General features: G+C 43.6%; 1 long non-coding RNA gene across 1 annotated transcript in view; it reads right to left on the reverse strand.

Annotated features, from left to right (window-relative positions):
* Positions 1-20561, reverse strand: part of LOC142071535 (uncharacterized) — a 206923-nt gene extending 186362 nt beyond the window's left edge. The window contains exon 1 of the long non-coding RNA XR_012667615.1: positions 20406-20561. This is a non-coding gene — a long non-coding RNA (uncharacterized LOC142071535). The remainder of the gene's footprint in view (positions 1-20405) is intronic.
* Between the last annotated feature and the right edge of the window lie 5032 nt (positions 20562-25593).

The following is a 25593-nucleotide window of genomic DNA, read 5'->3' on the forward strand; positions in this document are numbered from 1 at the left end:
TATAAAAATGAAAAAATACAGACCGGAAACTTACTAGGTCAAAGACCTCCAAAAGAGCCACCTTCAAGCTCATCTAAATAAATTCTTCCTGACATCTCCTTTTTCCCATACACTAGCATTATAAAATCGGAATAGAAGCTTCAATATGATAGATGCCATACAGACACATAGGAAGGAACAGTTCTTCGAGTGCTTGCTCATGTCAATTCCAAGTAAGTGTGTGTGCACAGTCATCAGAAGGTTTTTCCCCTAGCGGTTCCCGTCACGTCAGCTCTGGAGCACCCTGGAGTCAACCCTTCTTGGCAGTGTATATAGGTCCCTGCCAACCCGCCCCCTCTTCAGTTCCTTCTTAGCACAAGTGATGGTCGTTGGAGCTGTCTCTCTCTTGCTTTGGCAAGCATTTCTCCTAGTGCTCTCTTTTTGTTAGCCTGTAACTAGTTAAATGGTTTAGTTGTAGTTAGAGTTGGGGGTTCTCCATGACCCCAATTCCTTCCCCTCTTGGGGTTCGGGGCATGCCTCGATCACAAGGCTTCAAACAGTGCGGGACCTGCCACAAGCCCATGCCAAAGGGTGACCCCCATGAGTCCTGCCTAAAGTGTCTAGGGGAGGCACATCAAACAGAGCACTGCAAGATCTGCAGAGGGTTCCACCTGAGAACAAAGAAGGAAAGGGACTTCAAGTGCAAGCAACTCCTCATGGAGGCAGCCCTCTGTCCCTACCTGTCTCTGGGCCAGCGGGACTCTCCACTGAGCACCTCCGTGTGGAGTTTTCCGGCCTCCATTAGCGAGGCTACAGCACTGACGAAGGACTCTATGCACAGAGACTCTCGGAACCGTCACTCCCCAGTGCCGAAGCCCGTGGTGGTAACACAACATCCCTCGCACTCACCATTGCCTCATAAGTGGCACAAGAAGACTGACAGAGGGCACTCGCCCATGGTGAGAGCAGCCAGGACTGACAGCTGTAGCACTGTGCGTCCTGGGCAGCAGCACCTGATGCCTGTCTCGTAGGAAATGGCACCATCGACTTTGGGCCCGCAGAGGGGTCCGTCGAATCTTGCGCTGTTGGACTCTCCTGCTAGAGTGTGCCAGGTGGAGGAGTTGGAGCTCCCTTCCACTGCAGACACATCTGAAGTGGCCAGGGACCTGATTGCCATAATGGTGGGATAGACCTCTGGCAAAATGTGTGCTGTCATCTAGAGGCGAACCCGCAATGATGAGGCACCGCTCGCTGTCCCCTTCCCTCCCCGCACCGTCCCGCTTGATACTGTTGTGGTCTCTGCCCTTGGAGTCCCGGTCATTGGATTCCGAGGTACAGTCCTATTACTCCAGGCGCAGCTGGCTCCGATCAGAGTGGCACCGCTACAGACAGGAGGCGGGAATGGTGCTGTGGCTGGAGCATTGGCAAAGGCCCCCGCAATGGCCTTTCTGGACCCAGTAGGCATACCATCAGGCTCAGGGCACCTACTCCAGGGGTTCCCAGTTGATAATCTCAGAAAGGCATGCCCCTTTACCACCCCAGGACCATGCCCTGCCACAAGGCACCAAGACGACTTTGGACCCTGGCGCAGAGCCCCATCTGGATCCCAGCTCCGCTGCTGGCACCAAGTATCACGGCAACAAACAGGACCATTCCTGGGAGCTGGAGAGACAGGAGGGCCCAGTTCTGCCTAGGGCATCTTTGTTGTCCTTACCTGACGAGGGGGTGATGTGATGGTCTTCCTCTGAGCTGCCCCCCATTGATAATAGAGCACCCCAGGACCTATTGCACAGGGTGGCTCATAACATGGGGCTACAGGCCGAGAAGGTGGTCAAGCCTGTGAACCCCATGGTGGACATCTGGAGCCTTCCAGGGTGATATTACCCCTCATAAAAACCATTCAAACCACCACAAAGACCTTGTGGCCAACTTCTGCCTCCATTCCCCCTACAGCTAAGGGGGTAGAGAGAAAGTATTTCATCCCTTCTAAAGGGTACAAATATCTGTTCACTAATCCACAGCCTGCATTGCTGGTTGCAGGTGCTGCGAATGAGAGAAAGAAAGAGATGGACAGCAAAGAAGCCGGATCTCTTCGGCAGGAAGGTGCAATCCATGGGGGGATCCAGCTTTGGATTGCTAACCAGCAACAAATCTTGAGTAGATAATTTTAATTCATGGAACACCATGATGAAAGTTATAAGGAGTTGATCCTGTCAGACTCTAGAGAAGAGTTTGCTGCTCTGGTGGAGGAGGTCAAGGCACTGGCATGGACCTCTTTACAGGCCTGGACGCAGCAGACTTGGCTACATGAGCCATATCCTCCACCACAGCCATGAGGAGAAGCTCATGGCTCCAGGTGTCAAGCCTTCCCCCAGAGGTGCAGCAAACAATTCAGGACCTGCCCTTTGACGGTGTGGGGTTGTTTTTGGAGCAGATGGACTCTAAGCTCCATAGCCTAAAAGACTATGGGCAACACTGAAATTGCTGGGTTTGCCCTAACCTCCTCCACACTTCTACCTTCCCTAACCTAGGCAGGACTTCTGGAAGCAGGGCAGGAATGGTTGGTGCAAGCCTTCCATCTACTGCTCAATCAAGGCCAAGGGTTGGTGAGGCAATCCTCTGGCTCTAAGCACACCTTTCGAGGGTGTGCCCAGGGCCGAAGCACCAGTCCAGTCACCAGATCCTTTACTTTGTTTTCTGAACTGTCTGTCTTTCATGCTTGGGCTCAGATAACCTCAGATTGCTGGGTTCTCTGCACTGTAGAAGTGGGATATTCTCTCCAATTATCCTCCTCCTCTCCCTCCCACCACCCCTTCACTGTCCCTCTTCAGGGACCCTTCTCATGAGCAACTCCTCATGCAGGAAATTCAAATGCTCCTGGCCCTGGGAGCAGTGGAGGACGTTCCTTGGGAGCTAAGGGGCACGAGGGTTTTTACTCCCAGTATTTCCTAATCCCCAACGCCAATGAGGGGGTCTCAGACCCATTCTTGACCTGCGAGGCCTTAACAGATTCATGAAGAAGCTGAAGTTCCGCACGGTCTCTTTGGCTGCCATCATCCCATCCCTAGATCAGGGGAACTAGTACACCATCCTTGACCTGAAGAATGCGTACTTCCACATAACAATAGTTCCAGCCCACATATACTTCCTCAGGTTTGTAGGGAACTGCAACCATTACCAGTTTACTGTCCTCCCCATCAGCCTGCCACCAGCCCCTCGAGTTTTCACCAAGTGCATGGAAGTCATTGCTTAAGTTCCCTCTAAGCTGTGTGGCCATGCAGCAGCCTATTAAGCACCATGCAGGTGCTCAGGGCTTCAGCAGGGAGAGATGCTTCTCCCCCAGACCCCTAGAGCAGCAAGAGGCGGCCCAGACCTGCAGTGGCTGGGGGAGAAGCGCCCCTCCTCTGGCCCCAACCCAACCCAGACCCAGCTCACACCTGCTGCGGCTGGGGGAGAGGTGCCCTTCCCCTGGCCCCAACCCAGCCCAGGTGCTGCTGCAGGGAGAGAGAGCTGGGGGGAGGAAGTCCTCTTGCCGCACCCCAGTCCTGAGACAGCCTGCACCCCAAACCCCTCATCCCTGGCCCCACCACAGAGCCTGCACCCCTAGCCAGAGCCCTCAACCCCCTCCCCCACCACACACACTCCAACTCTCTGTCCCAGCCCTGAGCCTTCTCCCACACTTCGAACTCCTCAGCCCCACCCCACCACATGAATTTTGTTATGTGAACCAATATGGAGGTGATGTGTGTGACATCACCTTCATAGTGGTGCACATAACAAAATTCATTCAGCACATGTGTGGGAAAAATTAGAGGGAACACCGGTCATAGTTCCTGAGAAACAAGTAGGTGCAGGTATTCCTGTACCTCGGTGCCTAGTTGGTCAGGGCCTGCTCCAAGGCACAAGTGTAGCAACATGTTAGCATGATACAGTCTACCTTCGACAGGCTGGGTCTCTTGGTGAATGTACACAAATCAACTCTATCCCCTACTCAGAGAATAGTTTTATAGGGGAAGTGTTGGACTTGGGTCAAGTCAGAGCCTTCCTGCTAGAGTCTCATTTTCAGACAATGTACGACATCATAGAAGGCTTCAGGCAATACCCCACCACTACAGCAAGAAATTGCTTGAAGCTCCTCAGACATATGGCATCTTGTACTTATGTAGTTGTCACGGAATCACTGGGCAATTCTCTGGAACTACTCCTTACGAAGCCAGTCAGGGCTCTGGGGGCGCATGCCTCCTCTCTGTGAGCACACTGTCTCTAGGGCAGGAAGCTTACACAGCTTTCACCTTCCTGAGTCTGACCTCGGAGCATTCAGCATCCCCTTCCACACCATACGCTTCCTACAGCAAGTCCACATAGGTGGGGCTCCTGGGGAAGCCAGTGGGTCCTGCACCCCAATTCTGCAGTCAGACATGACTCTCAGCCAGCCAGTAATACACAAGGTTATTTAGATGACAGGAACACAGTCCAAAACAGAGCTTGTAGGTACAGGAAACAGGAGCCCTAAGTCAGGTCCATCTTTGGGCCAAGGAGGCCAGAGCCCTGTCTGGGCAGCCCTCCATTTCCTCAGTCCGCTCCAAACTGAACTCTCTAGCCCCTCCTCTGGCCTTTGTCTCTTTTCTGGGCCAGGAGGCCACCTGATCTCTGTTCTCCAACACCTTCAGTTGGCACCTTGCAAGGGAGGGGCCCAGGCCATCAGGAGACAGGGTGCCGGCCATTTTCTGTGCAGACAGCATCACACTGGCCCTCTAAGGCTCTGCAACAATCACACAGCTTATCCCACCACCTAGATACTTAAGAACTGCATAGGGGAAACTGAGACACCCACACAGTATTCAGAGAGAACATTCCCGCTTTGTCACAGTAGTAATCATGCAAGGCTGAGGTTGAACCTCTCCTGGCCTGGCTGGTGTCAACTTATCACCCAGGTTGCAATAGCCTGGACAAGGTGGTCACACTCCCATCACAAGTTCTCAGGTCTCTCCAACGGTAGCTAAATCTGCAGGAGGTGTGTATAAGGGTCCCCTTCTCCAAACCGCATCCCTCACTTGCTCTCAGTGGCTCCAAAATCCTGTGACGACATACCCTGGCACATAGGCACCAACTCCGTGGGTGCTCTGGGGCTGGAGCACCCACAGGGAAAAATTAGTGGGTGCTCAGCACCCACCAGCACCAGTCAACTGTTTACGGTTTGTTAGAGAGCTTATTCCTTCACTCTCCCATTTCCCTGGTCCTTCTCGCATGAACAGAGAGCAACAATACCCGAAGTCCAAAGGTGCAAACAATTCAATATTTATTGGAGTGAACTTCCAGCAAGCTTAAATCCAAGTTCCTTTTTCCTTATTTTCGAATCCCAACTTACTATATAAATTAGGAGCAAACAGGAAGTAATATTCTTAGCTACACCTTAATGAATCATTCTACTGAAATTTACCTAACCAATCCCTACATATTGTAACATGATTTGCTAACCAATTATAACCCACCACCTTAATTAGTTTACACCCAGCAAAATTAATTGTACAGCAGACAGAAACAATCACAGAACCAGACAGAGACCATGCAAATAAACAATAGCAAAGTGGGAACTATAATGACAAAACAATACAGAAGTGAGGATTTCACAACTACATCTATAAAGACATAAGGGTTTCCCAGCTGTGTCTATTGATAAGTGTGTTCTTACTAGTCAGAAAACTATCAACCTAAATTTCCTTTTACATCTTCTAAGCTCTTCCCTTTGTCTGGAGGTGATAGATCGGATCAGCTTCCTAACAGCCCCAGATTGACTAGTTTGGAATGTGAGGAGGTGACCATTCACTTCCCAGTTTATGGCTGCCTCTGCTGCTTAGGCAAAGGCATTGACCTAAGAACAGGGCCTCAGACTGTCACAGTGAGAAAAGGCCCTTACACAGATTCTTTCTTGTATACCTCTATTACTAGCTAAATGATAAACATATACCTAAATTCTTAAAGAATAGGCCTTTACAGGCAGGCCTGAATATCTATATCCTAACACGGTTCTTTTATTGGAGCAACTTTTGCTGGTGAGAGAGAGAGAGACGAGCTTTGGAGCTTTCACAGAGTTCTTCTTCCTGAAGAAGAGTTCTGTGAAAGCTCAAAAGCTTGTCTCTCTCACCAACAGAAGCTGGTCCAATAAAAGATATTACCTCACCCACCTTTTTTCTGTAATGCAAATAGCCTCCCTCCAAAACTGGCAGAGGTCCTTGGAGGAGAGGGCGGAGAGGCGTGAGCGGTGGGCAGGCGGAGGAAGGGGTGGAGCGGGGGTGAGGCCTCGGGAGGGCACCCACCAGCAAAACCAAAAGTCAGCACCTATGCCCAGCAGACCAGTAAAGGAAATGAGCACCAGAAAAGATCACACCTCCACTAAGTGTGTACTGTCTCCAGTTTCCCAAAGTTCAAATGCACATCATCTGATCTCAGTTGGTGAGCTGTTATATAGAGAAAGAGATGGTCTCTTTAGGAGCTAAGATCGGATCATATATGGGTAAGTATATAAAAGGTGCACTTTGGCATGAATGAGTCTGCTTATGAATAAGGACTCTTCTTTATTTTATTCCACTGTTTATGTAGCTTAGGTGTCCTTTTAACTCATCATAACAATCAAAGATTTTTTATCCTCTCTTTACATAGAATACCTATTTATCCAACTGATCGTTTGAGGATAGTGAATGTTGTTTCCTTACTACAGTTGGGTGGATTGTAAATGTCTGCCAGTTGTGTACTATTATATATTTTAGACAGCTACTTGTTTTTTAATCTATTTTTTGCAAGTGTTTCTGGGCGTAATCCAGCTGATGTATCATTATTTATATTTAAGTATCTAGGGTCTAACATAGTTTTAACGCCATTTAAGCATATCCTGCTGTGTTTTATTATTTTACAATGTTAAAGCAGGCCAGGTGCCACATCACAGGAAAACAGTATTCTAGGCATGAACAGATTGGGAACCTTGTTAAAGCACAAAACGTTTTCTTCGGTGATCTAAACTCCTGACAAATTAAACCTTTTTTAATGGTAATTTTTGTTTCATCCTCAAACATGCCCTCTAAATCTGTTTGTGGACAATTTGAAGAATGGGAAAACTCTCATCTACTTCATCAGGGCCAGGATCTCCCCCTGCTCACCCCCAAGTACATAAATATTTACACAACCATCAGACAGTTAGGTGCTTTCATGATTAAAGGTCTGGATTCTTTTTTGTGCATTATATATTCAATGGCCACACTTCTCCCAGAATTATTTTTCCATTTCTTTTGCTTAGGGAAGTTGTCTTTCAGACCATCAAAAATCATTCTCAGTATGCAAAATGTAAGTTGTCTGATTTGAAAATAAAAATGATGGGGAAATTTAGGATGTTTCCAGGTTAAATTCATTCCTAAATTAGTAACCTATCCAAATGACAACAGAACAGAACAATCCTTCTGAGTTCATTTGAACTACTCTTGTGCAAATCAAAAAAGGTTGGTCTCTCTTGCTTGCTAGTGCTTTTCTCTGTACCTCTTGCTCGATCAAGCATCATTGTACTTCATGAAAAGGAAATTTCCTTGAAGAAAAGATTAAGAGGTGACTAGATCATAGTCTACAAATACCTACGTGGGGAAAAGCTTTCCGATAACAGCGGCTCTTTTGTCTCCTACAAACAACAAAACCAAAAAAAAAGAGCATAGTGAGAGCCAAAGGTGGGAAGCTGAAACTACACAAATTCAGACTAGAAATAAAGGGCAAGTTTTTAGCAGTGAGGGTAATTAAACATCGGAACAGTTTACCATGAGCTGTGGTGCATTCTCCATTCTTGCAGTCTAAGCCAAGGCAATATCTTTCTAAAAGATGTGCTATAACTCAGACACGTTATGGGCTTCATGTAGAAATACTCTGGCCTGTGTTATATAGGAGGCCAGATTCAATTATCACAATGATTCCTTCTGGCCTTAAACTCTATGAATGAAGAAATAGACTCTAAGAAAAAATGTCAATAGTGACATGTTTCTGAACCATTATCAAGCTTTAGTGAACTTCTCATTAAATACTAAAGGGTTATATCTTACTTTGCAAGCAGTCCTGTGGGTTTCAATGGAACTACTTGAGGAGTACGGTGTTAATAGTGGAAGCAAAGAGGCTCTAGCAAGACGCTGCCTTCTCCCTCTATTAAAAACATCTTCACTCCATTTGTCAAGGTAAAGTAGTACAAAGTTTGGGACTCTTACTGCATATGTCACTAAACATGGAAACTTATATAGTTTAATCATGGTGTTTGGCACTTGGATACAACAGTAATGAGTAGAACCAGTTAAAAATATTTACAATTAAATTGTTAGATGTATTATCAGAAAATGTATAAATGTTATTCAACATAATTTCAAAATATCACTAAATAATAGTAGTAACCACACTGCCTAGATTTGAGTTATCCATCCTAAATTATTTTAGAAAATGTAATTTTTAAGATAAATTTATTTTTAACGTATTCTTTTCTATTTTTGCAACTATATTCAAAACTGACTTTACCACTTTTGGAAAGTGTTTTAAATTAAATTCTGATCTCTGCTACACACAGCATAAATCATGTATCCTGAGTGATCTGTTACTACTGCATTTGTGCACCACTAAGACAATAACCCGGTTTATGTTCTTGAATGCATGGAAATGTGCATTGTGCATCCGAGAATAGGATCTGACCTTCGAAATTGTTCTTATAACTTCAAGTTGTTTCTATGGAAACACAGCGTGGTGTCTCAAATCTTTGACTTCTCAAACTGCAGTGTGATGATTCAGAAAATAAACAAACAAAACTTCAGTTGCTGCAGGGAAAATAGAGAGGAAATTAGACTGCTGGCCTTTGCAATGTTAATGTCTCTCTATTGGGAAAGTCTTTTGAAAGACTTTCAAGTTCTGTTATAAGGACATGGGGGGGAGGGGGGAGAATCATCATCCAGTGACATCTGATGCCCAGTTTGAACTTTCAAAAGTATGAATTTCTGCATTAAAATTACATTTCAACAAGGCAAATAGCTCATGTTTACACATTTCTGTGTGATATCAATGAATATTCGGGGGGGGGGGAACCACATGGCCTATTGGCTTTCTGGAAGTCCCAGAAAGCAATATGAGTCTATATATTAATAAAAAATTAAGATTATTATGAAAGTAAGCCTGCAATTTACTTTTGTTGGGGGTAGGCATGGCAGCTTTTCCAATGTCTCTCTTCTCACTGCATCAGCCTTGCTTTTGGGGTAAAACCCTAGTGTGAGGGCTACATTTTTGAGAATGCACATAAGTGCATGCTAAGGTTCAAGTTCAGATATGGTAATAACTTCAATAGATCTTATGATACTGTAAGTACAACTGGAAGGGATTAAGATTTGCCTTATGGTTAAGGAAAGCAAACTATTCATTTCCCACTTCTGCCACAGACTTTCTATGTGACCTTGGGCAAGTCACTTAGGGTGGGATCCATAAGGTACTTAGGTGCCTAAACCCTGGATTTAGGCTCCTAATTCACTATTCCATTGCAGATAAATATTTAAATAGCCATTGGGCCAGAGAGAGGAAGTGAAAGGACAAGCATGGGAATGACTCGGTCATCCAGTGGCTAGGGCGCTCACCTGGGATGTGGGAGACCCAGAAACCCGACTCCGCTCCAACCACTCTTTCATTACTTATCCATAGTGGAATAGTTCCAACAAGAGAGATTGAAGGAGTCCCGTATCAGAATATCCTATGGCCCAGTGGTCATGAGAGGATTTGAACAGGGGTCTCCCACCTTTCTTTCACTCCCACACCCCCATTGGGGGGAATTGAACCTGAGTCTCCAGCATCCCAAAGGGGTTCTTTAACCACTGGATTTATAAGTTTTAAGGTTAACACCTCCTTTTCCTCTGTTGATTTTGCATGGAGTAAGACAGGCACCCAACTCATTCCCTCAAGAAATGCTGAAGGCACCTAAGTCACCTGACTGCAGGGGCCAGGTTCCTGCTCATGCATCGTTGGCGGAGCTAGGCACCTCCTTGCAGCCTGGACTTAGGCGTCTGTCTCTGAGAGAGGGGCAGAGCTTAGTGCAGACCTCTCTTATCAGCATCTCCCCTTGACTAGTCTAGGCAGCTCTTTTTCCCTTTTTAGATTGTAAACTCTGGTTTAGGGATTGTCGTATTACATTTCTGTACAGCTGTTAATACAAAGGGGCCCTCTAAGTGGTACATAACATAAATAGTAATAATGGAAGTAGTGTAGGGGATTTTTACAAATACAGTTGTGCACATAGGTAAACATGAGATTACTTCATAACCCTTTAAAATAATCTCAGTGGGCAGTACTGTCTGTTGTATCAAAAAGAACTACTTCAGTTTAGGTCTTGAGCCCTTGGTGCATAAAGACAGCATGGTCCGACTGAAGACATCCTTTGACTATTCAGGGAGCGGTATTGGAGGACTTCAGGGGAAAGAATATTCTTCCTTTCTTGGTTGAAAGAGTTCAGAGGATTACAAAGGGGCCTTTACAGGTGGTGAAAGTGTTTGTGTGTGAAATGCTTTCCCAATTTAAAATAAAGCCTCAGATGTATGTATACAATCTTGATTTTCACTCATTGCATAGTTAAACTGCATCTAACAGCATTGTTTTCCTGTCATTTAAAAATGGCCTCCGCAATCCAAAATAAAATCAGTAGCCAGTAAAAGAGACTCGATTGATATGAGCCAGAAATATTGATTATTGTGTGTGTTGCAGAGGCCAGTCTACAGTAACCTGTCCTGCAAAAATGAACTAAGTGGGACAATTCACAGGAGTAGAGTTATCCACGTGCATAAGTGTTGACAGGATTGGGACCTCTATCTGGATGTGTTATCACGAATCAGATGACTAATTCTGTCGCAACAAAGTTTTATTCTTGTGTAAATGACCATTTCTCAGACTCAGCTAGTTATTCCGCTCTCTCACGTAGCTGTACAATGCTTTGTTTGCAACAAAGCAATTGAGGTTGAAGTGCATTTAGAAGCATGCTTATTCAGATATGTCCATGCCTTTTTATATGACTAACGCAGGGATATTTTTTCAAAAATTTGAACCACCCAGCCATAATTGTTCTGGAGGTTTCAGTGTTTGTGAACAGCACTGGATTGAGTTGCCCTGGAATCTGAAGTTATTTATTTTTTTCACAAAAGCAGGTGCAAGACAGTCAGTGGCAGTTCCCACTCTGCTTCAACCCTGAGTTTGAGGGACCCATTTCCCGCTCTCCCCCGCACTCCTTAAAAAGGAAAAGGCAGGTCTGTCTGTTGTCTGACTAAATCCCTTGATTGAGTCTTTCAACGGCTATGCCAGTGGTAATTGTGTCTTTATGATGGATGTGGGCACTTGTTCACAAAGGAGTGGATTGAGATCACTACCTCATTTTACATGGGTCACCCAACAGCTGTCAGGTAGCAACTGCTCTCATTCAATACTTATCAAGGCCAGATTTTAACAGTGACATAGAGGTAGAAAAACTATATCCCATTACAAAATCCTTCAGCCACAGTTCCTTTAAAAAGAAAAAAAATATGAAGAACATGCCTAGCAAAACTTTGTAATCTTAGTGTCACATTGGGGAACACTTTGCATGTTTATAAAAACCTACAAAATAGACTCCTATAATGAAATGCTAACTTTAATTTTAGCCATGTAAATGGCAATGCTATAATTAGCAAGTAAAGGACATATAAATTAATCATTATTATGTAAAACTCACACTGAAGTTCAGAGAAGAAATTCTCAGCATTCATTTAAAAAAAAGATTTCAGAATTCTTGGAATAGTCTCAAATAATTCAGCTCTTTGCTGTCCTTTCAGTTTATGAAGTTTTGACATAACATCAGTTTGATTATCAGTAAAATAAACTACTGCATTGAGGAAGTAGATTAGGGATATAGGTGTGGAGTTGAGACATGAACTGGCAGAAAAATCAAAGGCAATGAACATACTGAGAGAAGCAATACCATGTTCAAGTTTATGTCCAGTGAATGAAAACCATCATTACAGGGTAATTTATTGAGTGCACATGCCCAGGAACTGCAGGTCCCTAGGATTTAGTTCGGTTCACCTGCCGTTTGTGTCATGGAGAGAAAACAGGCGGCCAAGGTAAAACTAACAAGGACAAATCAAGGAGTGCTAGATTATAGATTTAGACAAAGGTCATGTCTACACTGCAATGTAAGCCCAGGCTCAGACTCAGGCTTGAGCCCAGAATCCACCCCCTCCCATCTACACACAAATCTTTCACACTCAGGCTTGCGCCCAGGGTCCTAGGAGCTACAGGACTGCAGGGTCTGAACCCGAATCAAGCAATGAGCCGGAGTTCAATCCCAATTGTTTTACAGTGTAGATACAGTCCCCCCCCCCCCAATTTAGGTCCTGGGAGTCTGTCAAAAGTATCCCACAATCCCATGGGCCCATATCCTTTGCCTTCTCTATCCCAAGAATCTGAAATAGACTCCAATGAAAACAGAAGCAACCCTCCTTGGCATACGGCAGTAGCTCAGTGAATCAGCATTAACCCTTCCATTGTCCTCTGACCACCAAGCTACAAACACACCCTCAGAGAACCTTCTGTGTTTGCAATGGAGACTTTTGCAAAGCATAATGCTTCACTGTCATGGGAATGTCAGGGTTCCTTCCCCACTCTGAACTCTAGGGTACAGATGTGGGGACCCACATGAAAGATCCCCTAAGCCTATTCTTACCAGTTTAGGTTAAAAACTTCCCCAAGGTACAAACTTCGCCTTATCCTTGAACAGGATGCTGCCACCACCAAGCATTTTAAACAAACAACAGGGAGAGAGACGTCTTCCCCCAAAATATCCCCCCAAGCCCGACACACCCCCTTTCCTGGGGAGGCTTGACACTAATATCCTAACCAATTGGTTACAAAATCTTGGAACAATGAAAAAATCGTTCAGGTTCTTAAAAGAAGGATTTTATTTAAAAAAAAAAAAGGTAAAAATCATCTCTGTAAAATCAGGATGGAAAATACTTTACAGGGTATTCAGATTCAAACCACAGAGGATCCCCCTCTGGGCAAAACCTTAAAGTTACAGAAAACAGGGACAAACCTCCCTCTTAACACAGGGAAAATTCACATAAAACAAAAGAAACTAATCCGCCTTGCCTGGCTTACCTGTACTGGTTGCAATATTGGAGACTTGGATTAGGGTGGGTTGGAGAAGATGGGACTGAGAGAAGCCAGACAGAAATCCAAGAGAGAACAACCTCACAAACAAAGAGCACAAACAAAACTCCCCCCCAAGATTTGAAAGTATCTTGTCTCCTTATTGGTCATTTGGGTCAGGTGCCAGCCAGGTTAGCTGAACTTCTTAACCCTTTACAGGTAATAGGATGTTGCCTCTGGCCAGGAGGGATTTTATAGCATTGTATACAGAAAGGTGGTTACCCTTCCCTTTGTATTTATGACAGGAGCACAGCCAGATTTTGTTAAATCACTGATGCAAGGCCAGAAAAACAGTGGACTTTAGTAAGAGTCCCAGGAATGACCATGCATACTAGCAAATAGCAAAGAAACCGGCAGCTTTGCACATTTACCAGACCGGTGACCAGTGCAGGGAGCAGATTATGCTGCTCAAGAGTGAGTACTGAAAAACCAGGAACCAGAACCACACCTTGGGCAACTTGCTGACATCATGCCCATTTTACAGAGGAGTTTGACTGAATGCTGGACACTGTACCCAGCGTGGAGCCAACAGTGGTGCATGATGACATGCTCAGCTGGTGTCATTCTGTCTCCAGAATCCAGCATGGGGACTGATGGGAGCCAGCAGCAGGTACCAAATAAGAACAATGAAGTGACTTTATTGCTGAAACTGGTCCCAGAACAGGCTTTGGAGCAGGAACAGCACATTCTGGTCCATACTTGGAGTTTTTTGGTGCACCTCTTGAGGAACAGCTCACTGTGGAGCCTACAGCAGACACAGAAGGGATAGAAATCACGCCTGAAAACAGTAAATTTCTGGCTCCATTTTAATGTTTATTAATCTAGGAATGAGAGGGATTTCCACTCTGTAAACAATGCAAAAGCTACGAGAAGACATTGCTAGCAGCGTGTATTCACTAATGATGGATTGTATCCTAGTGCCTTGGCATTTCCCCCTTCCTCCACCATGTGAGGTTCAAAATTGTGGCCAGGAAATTCAAACGCAGTTCCTCGAAGAGAGCTTAGCAGAAAGAGCTCTTTGAGTGGCTCATATCACTATTGACTGCAAAAGTAGTAGCTCCTGCCACATTACACACGTAACAGCCTGAGTCCCCTGCACACTATCCTGTGCTGTAGTCCAGAAGCACCTTGGAAGACTGCATGGCTCTCTGGCACATGCAGTCAGGTCCCACAAGTGACTGGGCAGGGCAACTTTGCCCCAGAGAGCCCTCCATGTTCTCCTCCTCCCCTGTAGATGCCTCCTACAACCCCAAGTGTGCAGCTAATCGGGAAAGAGAGGAAAGGAGAACAGGTAATTTCACTGCTTGCACTTGTTCATGCACTTTACTGTTTTTCTTCTGTCAGGTTCTGTTACCGGTGTGTTGGTGTGGTAATGGCAGCTGGCCTGCCTGGCAATGAATGAATGTTGTACTTTTCTAATACATGGTTATAAATAAAGTTTTTTAATTTCATCAAGCACGTTTATTGCTACCATTGCTTCACATCCTACATTATCAGAGACAATTAGGAATTAGTACACTAAGACTATCCCTCAATATAATAATCTATAGTAATTCATACTTCAGTCACTTCCTTACATCAATCCATACTATCAATCCCAACACTTCATAAGTGGTTATGTCATTCATAAATACATTGTGTAGCACTAAACTCCCCACACCTGCCCAACCACTGACACCCCTCCACACACCACTCCGACAAGCACATTGATAAAGGTATTATTCCTCCTCTTCCATTGGGCCATGCAAATTCATAATGTGGGAGCTCAAAGCATCCCTGACTTCTGTTGCCCTGAGTAGTGGGGTAAACACCCGCTCCTGCCCAGAGGGGCTTAGACCAGCCCCGGAGAGGGCTGTGGCTTGGGACAGAGGCCTGGGCCAATTGGGGAAGGCAACAAAAGCTGGGGCCATGCCCCAATCAGGCCCAGCTGGCCCCTATAAGAGGCTGCGAGCCAGGAGTCCAAACAGACCCTCTCTGCCTGTAGAAGGGCCTGGCTGCTGGGGAGCCTAACCAAGTGCCTAGAGTGGAGCAGGACTGGGGGAAGGCCAAGGGAGCTGGGAAGCTTCGGATTGGAAACCCCCCAGGCTGCGACCTAGTTGAAGACCAATTAGGTACTGCAGAGGCAGCAGGTCCAAACCCTCCTTGCCTGTAATGAGTGGCTTATATACTGCAGTCAGCCCCAGTGAACGGGGGCTAGATAGTGACTTGGCAGTAGCTAAAGACTGAGGTGAGGTAGGGATAGGGGGTGGGGGTTCCCAGGGGTGGGGAGACCCTGCAAGTACAGGGTTTACTGCCAGGGGGCAGCACTCCGATGTACAAGGGACACTGGGTCCGGGAGGGACACTGGCCCGCAGAGGGCGCTCCAAGGCTGGAAGTAGAGCTAATTCCCAGAACACCAGCAGGAGGTGCCGCAGAGGTGAGTCCCACGCGCTTACACCCTGGTACATTCAGCTCCAACTGTAGTAGGTCCACCTTCTGGCTGAGTGTACTGGTTCAGGGTCCTTTGCTATTATAGTCAGGGGGAAATGGCTCATCTCTGGTTTCATACAGACTGTGAAGAGCACTGCAAGTCACAGTAATGCAGACAGCATTGATGCCACTGGAATCCCAATAAGTCTGGTATCCCATTGGAGATGCTTACAATCTGCTGAGAGCACATTTAACAACCATTCTGCACCTGCCGAGAGTGTAATGAAACTGTCTTCTGCCAGGGGCTCTTAAACTGGGGTTATGATTTCATAAGCCAAGGCAAAAGTGAGTATGGGGGGTCCCCCAGAATTATGATGGGGACAATAACTCCATTTATGAAAATGGCATTTGGTGGAAATAGTGTCCAATGAATGTAGACTCCCGATCAGCAAAAAAAAAGTGGCTTTCCCATTGCAGCCTATGGTGACGTTTATAAATTGCGCTCTCTCTGGTCCACAAGGGCCTGCATAACAATGGACCTTTTGTGGTTTATGTATTCATGTGGTCCTTGAGGAGGGCAAACTATGGGCACATGAATCCTATCGATGGCTCTGGTGCAGTTTGGAAACCCCATTTTCTCTGAAAGTCAGTAATTACTTCAGGAATATCTTCTGTTCACCACCTTTGGGTAAACAACAAGCCTAATTGCCCCAGAAACTTCCACCACCTCTTTACCTACAGTCAACTTCCCACCACCAAACTGGTTTCTAATGGACCTGTAGCAGTTTGGGGTAGCCAGCTTCCAATTTGCTTTATCAATTTGCTTATGGACCCACAAGGGTGGCTTTAGGAATGTGTCTTTGCCCTGGAGGTTTGGGGCAAGCTGCTTACAAAGCTCCAGACATGTGGCTTTGTTCATGCACAAGTTGTGGACCCACTTCTGGTCATCCCACGTCTGCATGCCGATGTGATCCCACCAGTCTGTGCTTGTAGCCCTGCTCCAGAACCTCCAGTCTATGCAGGGGGCATCCGTAGCTATACCGAGTGTCATGAACTACCTCGGGCAATAAGAGTCTGCCATTCCTGGTTCCTCCTCCTCCTCCTGCTCCACCATAAGTTCTGTCAGGTGCCTTTGGTGGGTCAGAAAACACCAATGAAATGTCCACCAGTGCCTCACAGCATCTCTGCTTGTCTCCAGACAGGAGTGAAAGTACATGCAAGAGAAGTTCTTCAAAAGGCGCCTCTCCTCCATTTTGCTGACTCCAGTAGCTGGGCATGAACAGACCAAAATGATAGTTCGGCAGGCTGTGTTGGCAGGCTGTTCAAACTTCTTGTAACGTGCAGGTGGGCAGTCAAGTTTCCCCACAGTGCACCACAGTCTTAGAGTTATCATGGCCACATTTCAGGAGGGTGCTAGAGAGTCAGATACAGCTGGTTCGACTTGGGTCTTTGTGCTGCAGTGAACCAGCCCCAGGTTCAAGCACAGGGTTAGAAAAATCTTAATGTTGGGTTAGCAATCAGTGTAGATGCGCAGGCCCCAAGGTCTGTAACCCCCGGCCAGTTGACTCAAGTCCCATTAATCCCAATTTTATATTGCAGTGTAGATATACCCAAAAAGAGAGAGAATCGCAAAGATCTCCCCAGGAGGTGTGGTGTTGGGTTTAAGGTGACCATGATTTAAAGAGACTGTTTCCATTTCCTATTGCATCCCTTCCTAGTACATGTTAAGATAAATGGAACTGTACAGTTATTTATTGTATTGTGTTTTTAAATTACAATTTATAAGAGACAGATTAAAAGTTAGAGGGATGTGATTAGTTTTATATATTCATTTTTGCATTCTGCCCTTATTTTATATATTTTTTTAAAGAAATAAAGAATAGTTTTATGTACCAAAGCACGTTCGTTATTATATATTTTTTTTAAAAAATCTAACTCACTTTTCATTTTTACATAGAAAGTAGAGGGTTTTTTCAATATGTTCTTTTAATCTACAGCCTCTTATGCTTTTAGCTCCTAATTACAGCCTATGCTACAGTCTGCCATTCTTTAAATTGTGTTTGAACACAGCTTATGTATAAACTGTGGGTCCTCTCCATGTGAGGCCTTGTGAAGACCAGAATTTTGAGTCCAGCTGTAACTCGGATTAATAATAACAAACGGTCAATTGGTTAATCATATTTATGACAATGGTGCCTAAGGGCCAACCAAAAACAGAGTACTACATGGTCCCTGCTCCAAAGAGCTTGAAATCTAAATAGATAAAACAGGTACCGGGTAAGGAAAGAAGTAGAACATATAAGCAGAGTGAACAATGTGATGGCAGCAAACATGTTAGTTCCACAACTTTGCGGTGGGGCGGGGCAGAGGAGGGTTGACTTAAATGATTTTAAATGCTAATCTAGAGGTTCCACAAATGTTTGTTCCTGGTCATGGGTCTTAAGGTGAACCATGACCAGGAACAACTCTGTCATAGAACAAATATTTGTGAAGTGACTAGAACAGCATTTTCATTTGTGTGAATACACATTAACTGGCAATGTGCATTACAACTAGGGTAACATACGTCAAGATCCCAAAGAGGATGCTGCCAGGGGAAGGGGGAACTGGAGTACGGGAGGGATACTGCTCTCTGGCCACCCAGCTCTGAAGGCAGTACTACCAGCAGCAGCAGTGCAGAAGTAAGGGTGGTAATACTATATCATGCCACCCTTACTTCTGCACTGATTCTGATGACAGTGCTGCCTTCAAAGCTGGATTCCTGGCCAGCAGCTGCCACTTTCCAGCTACTCAGTTCAAAATCATGGGCATTTGTTCTTATTTCAAAAGTCTGCGTGGACAGAGACTGGAGGACCAAAACAAACAAAAACAAAGAGTGGTCATGTCTGGGAAAACCTGGACTTATGGTAACTCTAATTACAACAGGACCACAACTCTAGAGTATAAGAAAGGTGGAGACCGGATTTATGGCAAAGAGTTTATGCAGTTCCTAAAAGGGAGCGATACAATATTTTGTTAAAATTCCAGTATTATACATTTTCTAGCCCACATCTGATAAGGTAATTCAGTCTAACATAGGGAAGGTAACAGGAGGAAGAGCCAAAAGTTTTACAATTTAAAAAACAATTTAGCTAACACAAGTTCCTTTTCTTTCTCTCTTCCCCCTTTTAATCTTTTTATGGAACACTGGTAAAACCAGTGGCAGTTCTGGCCAAGACCTTAGTCGTTAGCTAAACTGATAAACGCATAGCTGGAAACCAAACCAGCTCACCTATATGTTAGTTTTCTTCAAAATAGGTATTAGTTTTATAAAAATGTATTTAGTGTTTAGACTCTATGAAATGCTCGTAAATTGCTGCTTGCATTAATCTCCCTTGCAATGTCTGTATTCCATGCTATAAGGAAACACGTAAGCTTTGCTTTATAACATTAAAAATGTTTGCACTGAACTTGTGAACCCAGACATGGGAACCCAGGCACTTATCCATGCAGAAGGACTATCAAAAATTAAGTGGGCCATCATAAAACAAAAGCTTTGTTAATTGCCCCATCCAGCCATGGAGAAGTATATGCAGAAGGCTTCTTCCCATCAATTTGAATGCTGGAAGAATAAAAATAGTCGACAAGAAATTTTTTCATCTCTTTGGTGTTTGAATTCTCACAGGGACAGAAACATTAAACTAAGGCAGAGCTCTCCAGAAGTTACCCCTGGGTCTGCCCTGAAAGACATTTTGAATTGACAGATTACCAGTTAAAGCAAGCAAACATGTACACACAATGGGTTACCATCTAAAGATGGACCTGAAGATGACAGAGATGAGGTAAATAACTCATTTCTTTTTCCTAGTTAATAAACCTTTAGATAGTTTATTACAGGACTGGCTACAGGTGTTGTCTTTGGTGTAAGATCTAAGGTACAAATCGATCTGGGATAAGTGACTGGTAGCTTGGGACAGAAAACAACCTGAATATTTACTGGCTTGGTGAAATCTAATTATAGAACATACAACCATTCTGGGGTGTCTGCCATGGTTTTTTGACAGTCCACCCTGAGGTTGGCATTCATGGTCATGAGCCACTCCAAACAGCGTGACAATTCTTACACAAATAAAGATATGTAACAGCTCAGGCAGCCCTCAAAATAAATTGAAACAAAATTAAAAAACTACTGCTACAACAAAAAAGCCACGTTTAACAAGTAGCTAAGATAACACATCTCTTATCATAAAGATAACTCCCACCTGCAGACAAACCTTGCAACAGATCCTTGAAAAGGATTCTTTCTGGAACCTAACTCCATAATAATAAGTATTCAGGTAGCAGAACCATCATTGCAGATAAATAAAATTTGCAAATAGTGAATAAGTGAATACAAGGATACTCCCAGAATAAACTTTGTTCATTTTTTTTGTGTATTTCATTTAGTAATATGGAATTATCTTGGCCAAATACAGAGATGTTGTAGAGTTACTGATGCATGACAGTTTCCCATTTCACCCCCTTCCCCCAGTTATGCAATTTTCCTGCAGTCTGATTGTGGATGCCTGTTTTGCATAATCAATGCACAATTATAACCAGGCTGTGAACACTAATTGCTCTACTCTGACTTCTGCACTCAGAATGTTAAGACATTTGCTGGTCTCTCGAGCTTCCCGTTCCCTTTAGCAGAAACTGAAATTCTACCTTTTCACAAAAGGAGGAAAAAAAGAATAAAATCAAAGAAAATGGTGCTGCCACACTGCTGAAACTGAAATTGTTTAAAAAAGGTTGAAAAATAAAAAACTTGACTCACTCACCTCCTTACCTTGCTTGTTTTGGCAGGGCTTGTTTGTTGAGTTCAGTGGATAGAGCACTAGCTCTGTAATTCAGAGATATGGATGCTAGTCCTAGCTTTGCAACTGAACTACACAGCATGAGCTTGGGAAAATCATTTCACCTCTCTGTGCCACAGTTTCCACAGCTATCAAATGAAGATAATGAAACTGACTCTCCTCTGAGAAGCACTGCGAGATCCACAGATGAAGAGCACTATACAAGAGAAGTATTTATTTTGTTTTCAATGTTTGTTTCAATTGGGAAAGTTCCAGCTCTTCCATCCTAGCTCAGTTGTGAAACAATGTAAACAAACACACAGTTAATTTGGGGAGGAGGGCTCTGAATGGCTCTGATTAGAGGGAAATGAGAATAAAAGGGTAGAAAATAAAATGCAGAGGAAGTGAAGAGTACAGAAGGAAGAAAATAGGGAAGGTAACAGGAGAAAGAGCCAAAAGTTTTACGATTTATTTATTTATTTTTAGCTTTCACCTCTATTTGATAGCTTATTTATTGTAGGTTCTCTTCTTCTGTCATTTAAAATTGAATGTTTAATTAAAATTTCATCCTTAATGATAGCTTGCAGGTGCTTCCAGATAATTGAGTGATAATAACCATATCCTGGGCTAAAAAACTCTTCACTTTAGGCTTCAGAGATTATCCTGGATAGGATTACTATCTAATAAATAGGGAACACCCTCAAGCCACCCATTATATTATTTATAATACTTCATGTTATACTAGTAAATGTTCGGTTCTACTTTGTAAAAGGGACGACAATGTTGTAATGGGAGACCTTACTACAGACAGCACTCTGCTATAGAATCTTTGCCAGGAAGTGGACGGGAATTGCTGGGAGAGCTTGAGAGAAGGTCTACTGTATTTTACATTTCCTACCAACTAGAAACTGGCATATGAAAATCCCCACATACTGCCGCGGAGACAGAATTACGGAAGCAAATGAAAAACAAAAAAAAGTTATTGTAAGTGACAAGCTGTGGCCCAAATCCTGCTGAGCTTTATCATGTTTTAATTGGAACAAGGTAAGCAGGATTTTTAGTCTTACATTTGAAAACCCATTGATAAACCAGGAAGAATATCTTGTAAGGGTCTGATCCTGCAAGTCACTCCATGCAGGTGGAGACCCATTCAGTGATGTCAGTGCAACTACGTATGCGCACAGTGGTCTTCCTGTGTGCACTGTGGTGCAGGATCAGGGCCTTGATGAAGTACAACATGAAGGAGTCCCTGTTCTCAAAAGCTTGATTTTTTTTTTATTCCACCTGCTTCATTCAGCTGTGGTGTAATCCAGTGTTTGAGATACTTCATTGCTTTGTAAGCAGTTGTGATGCCCAACACTGGCTAGGTCAATCCTTTAGGCCCAGTCCTAGTGTAGGGCATATAACTAGTGCATCCTAGGAGCACCCTTTAGAAGGAATACTCAGTGTCACGGTTCCTTCCCTGTTACAGTCCTGCTCTAGATGCAGCTTACTTCTTCCCCCATGCCTGGTCAGAGAGTAAGGGAGAGCAGAGCCAAAGCTGTGCCATTCTTCACCTGCTTGTCTCAGTGGCAAATAGTTCCACATCAGATCTGCACCCAAGCTCCAGGTAAGGCTGAGCAAAGATGTGGGAGGGCATTATTCCCTACTTCCCTGTTCAGGTGGATAAACTAAAGGCACAATCTGATCCTAAATGAATTAGGAAGGAAGATTCCGCTTAGAAAGAGGAGTTGCTGTTAAACACAAATCTTGAAAATTACTGGTGATAGGCAAGAATACCAGCAGAAAATAAATCCTGATAATTTAAAGAGCTCATGCTTCTTTCTTTTTGTGTTTGCTGAATTGTAACTGTGGTTTTCTAAAAACAAGCAAAATAAAATCAAGTAGGCCATCTTTACTTTCATATATTGCCTCAATCAAAATAGGTACAGATTTAAAATTCAGAATAAAGATTGAGCTAAAAATAAAATGACTGATCTGTAAGTGTAGATCACAGCTGTCGCTATTTAACAGACGTGATGCGATACACATTATGCTTCTTGGGCAGGAGTGGTCGTAAACATATTGCTTCTATATTTTTTAAAAAAGCATTTTCCTATGGGACTATTTTAAATATATTGTTTTTGGTAGTTATACATTAGACTTCCCCATGGAGGGCACGTAGAAAATATGTATCTATTAAAATTTCAATAAACACAGTTGCATGCAATGTTATGGTAGCTGTGTTGGTCCCAGAATATTAGAGAGACAAGGTAATATCTTGTACCGGACCAATCCAATAAAAGATGTTCTCACCCACCTTGTATCTCTAATAAACAGTGACACACACTATTGCTACTGATGATTGTCTGAAATTGTAGGTCTTTGAAGTTAGAAAATGTCTGCTAATTACTATGTTCCAATCACACACATGACCCCTGAAAATTGCACTTGTTTTTCCATTGTCACGGACTTGGCTTTGAAGGTCGCTCACTGTTGCAAACAAAATACTTGTTACTTATTTTACCTTCAGCTACAAATTTGTTCTCTCCATTGATTTTTCTGTCAGATGTAATGCTGAAGGAAAACTGCTGAATCTGGATTAGTGTTACATTTCTCAACTGCTAGTAACACAGTCTAATTTTCTCATCTCAGTGAATGACATTTGCATTTGGGTGATCTTTCAGCAATACATCTACAGTTGAGGGATTTGGTAATTGTCACGCTTCTTGTATGCATCCCATTCAGACCCATTGTGTTTATTTGAGACCCTGTCCTGCAAGGTGCTGAGCGTATCCCGTGAGGCACTGAGCACTGTAAATTCCCAGTGAAGCCAGGAAAGTTAAGGGTGCTCAGTGCCTCACTGATAACAGCTTGTGGATATTTTTTAGCCTTAGTCTGAGGATAGGCACTACCAAAGGGGGTGGGGGAATCCTTCCACACAGATAGAAAACAATTAGAGATGTAAGAGAACTTGGCATGTAGCAGCCAAATGATACCTTGCTGCACATATTCTCAATTATGAAGAGCTTCAAGAAGAGGAATGCCATTCCAACTGTAGCTGCACAAAGAGGTTAAAGCAAGAGGATGTGTGCAGAAGCACAGCTTTTATGGGTAAAAGCAGAGGGAGTGCTGCCCCCTCACACTTGGCTGGTGCAGTGACAGCTCCCCCTTCTGTGTCTGTCTATTTCATCCACTGGTTACACACGCTGGATAGGTTACGAACTGCAGGGGCAATTTAATTTGAAAATATGGTACTGTACCATATGATCTGCGAATAGAACTCTGATATCTAAAGCTGGAATTTCCTAGCCCTTCACATGCTGTTGGTTTGATACGGTTATTAACAAACTATGTCCTGAGCTCATATACAGTATGGCAGAAGCCCTCGCCCGCAAACAGCTACTCATACCAATAGCCCTTCTTCTTGTATATTGTCCCAAGTGACCACTATGAGTCAATGGAGGTCAGGGTTTGCAGGATTGATATTTAAATGGGCTTTTGGCAGTTTAGCATACAGTAAATTTAAAGGTTACATTTTTGCTGTGTTATTTGCATGTTACATTAATGAAGTACCAAAATAGATTTAAATAAAAGTAGTTTTCAGAGTAGCAGCCATGTTAGTCTGTATTCGCAGAAAGAAAAGGAGGACTAGTGGCACCTTAGAGACTAACCAATTTATTTGAGCATAAGCTTTCATGAGCTACAGCTCACTTCATCGGATGTAGTATTACACTACAGGAGCTCCTCTTGCCAGCAGGAAAGAACAGATTGCAGTTAGCTGTAATTCCCAGGGCCAAGACAGGAGCAGGGTTTCAGACTGAAAGCAAATAAATAGTATCAAATGTCTAAAACACAATCATTCTAAAAGCAGCGCACAATTTCTCCCAGAGGAGAGACCACAAATTAGGATGTGGGAGTAGCTTTACATACCTGACATGTAATTTGCCAGTCACTGTTACCTGTAAAGAGAAAATTGTAAGCAATGGAAACATCTTTATACGGGGGTTTAGTAAGTGTGTATGGGGAACAGACTTTTTTTTAAGTTGCTGTGGAAAATCTTCTCTCTTGTATGCAGCCTGTCTGTAACAAGAACATAGGAATTGCCATACAAATTCAGACCACTTAGGAAGGAACAATCAGTTGCACACACACAAAGTGGGAAATGACTGCCTAGGAAGGAGTACTATGGAAAGGAGTCACAGTGGATCACAAGCTAAATATGAGTCAACAGTGTAACACTTTCCAAAAAAAAAAAAAAAAAAAAAAAAAGCAAACCTTCTTGGATATATTATTAGGAGTGTTGTAAGCAAGACATGAGAAGTAATTTTTCTGCTCTACTCCACGCTGATTAGGTCTCAACTGGAGTATTGCGTCCCCTTCTTGGTGCCATATTTCAGGAAAGATGTGGACAAATTGGAGAAACTCCAGAGAAGAGCAACAAAATGATTAAAGGTCTAGAAAACATGACCTATGAGGAAAGATTGAAAAAAACTGATTATTTAGTCTGGAGAAGAAAAGACTGAGGGGGGCCATAACAATTTTCAACTACATAAAAGGGTGTTACAAGGAAGAGGGAGAAAAATTGTTCTCCTGAACTACTGAGGATAGGACAAGAAGCAATGGGCTTAAATAGTAGCAAGGGCAGTTTAGGTTGGACGTTAGGAAAACCTTCCTAACTGTCAGGGTAGTTAAGCACTGGAATAAATTGCCTAGAGAGGTTGTGGAATCTCCCATCATTTAAAAGCAGGTTAGACAGTCACCTGTCAGGGATAATTTAGAGAATACTTAATCCTGTCCTGAGTGCAGGGGACTGGACTAGTAGACCTCTTGAGGTCCCTTCAAGTCCTACAATTCTATGACCAATGGTCCATCCACTCCAGCGTTGTGTCTCCAGCAAACAGCATTAACAGATGCTTCAGAGGAAAGCATGAACCCAGGCAATTAGCAAATTATATATATCCTGAAATATAAAGGATTACATTCCTTACAATTTTTGTATCCTAGTTACTGTGATTGTTCATATCTTTATTTATTTTATTATTCCTATAATAGCATTTTGAATCCTACTATGTTCTTTGCCTGAAAAATACCTTGTAGCGGTTCCATAGGTTAATTATGTTGTATATAACCAAATTCCTTTCACCAGTTTTGAATATGTTGCCTGTCAATATCGAGTGCACCCTTTTCCCTA

The sequence above is a fragment of the Caretta caretta genome, chromosome 3 (assembly GCF_965140235.1).
Source record: "Caretta caretta isolate rCarCar2 chromosome 3, rCarCar1.hap1, whole genome shotgun sequence".
In the NCBI taxonomy this organism is placed as follows: domain Eukaryota; kingdom Metazoa; phylum Chordata; order Testudines; family Cheloniidae; genus Caretta; species Caretta caretta.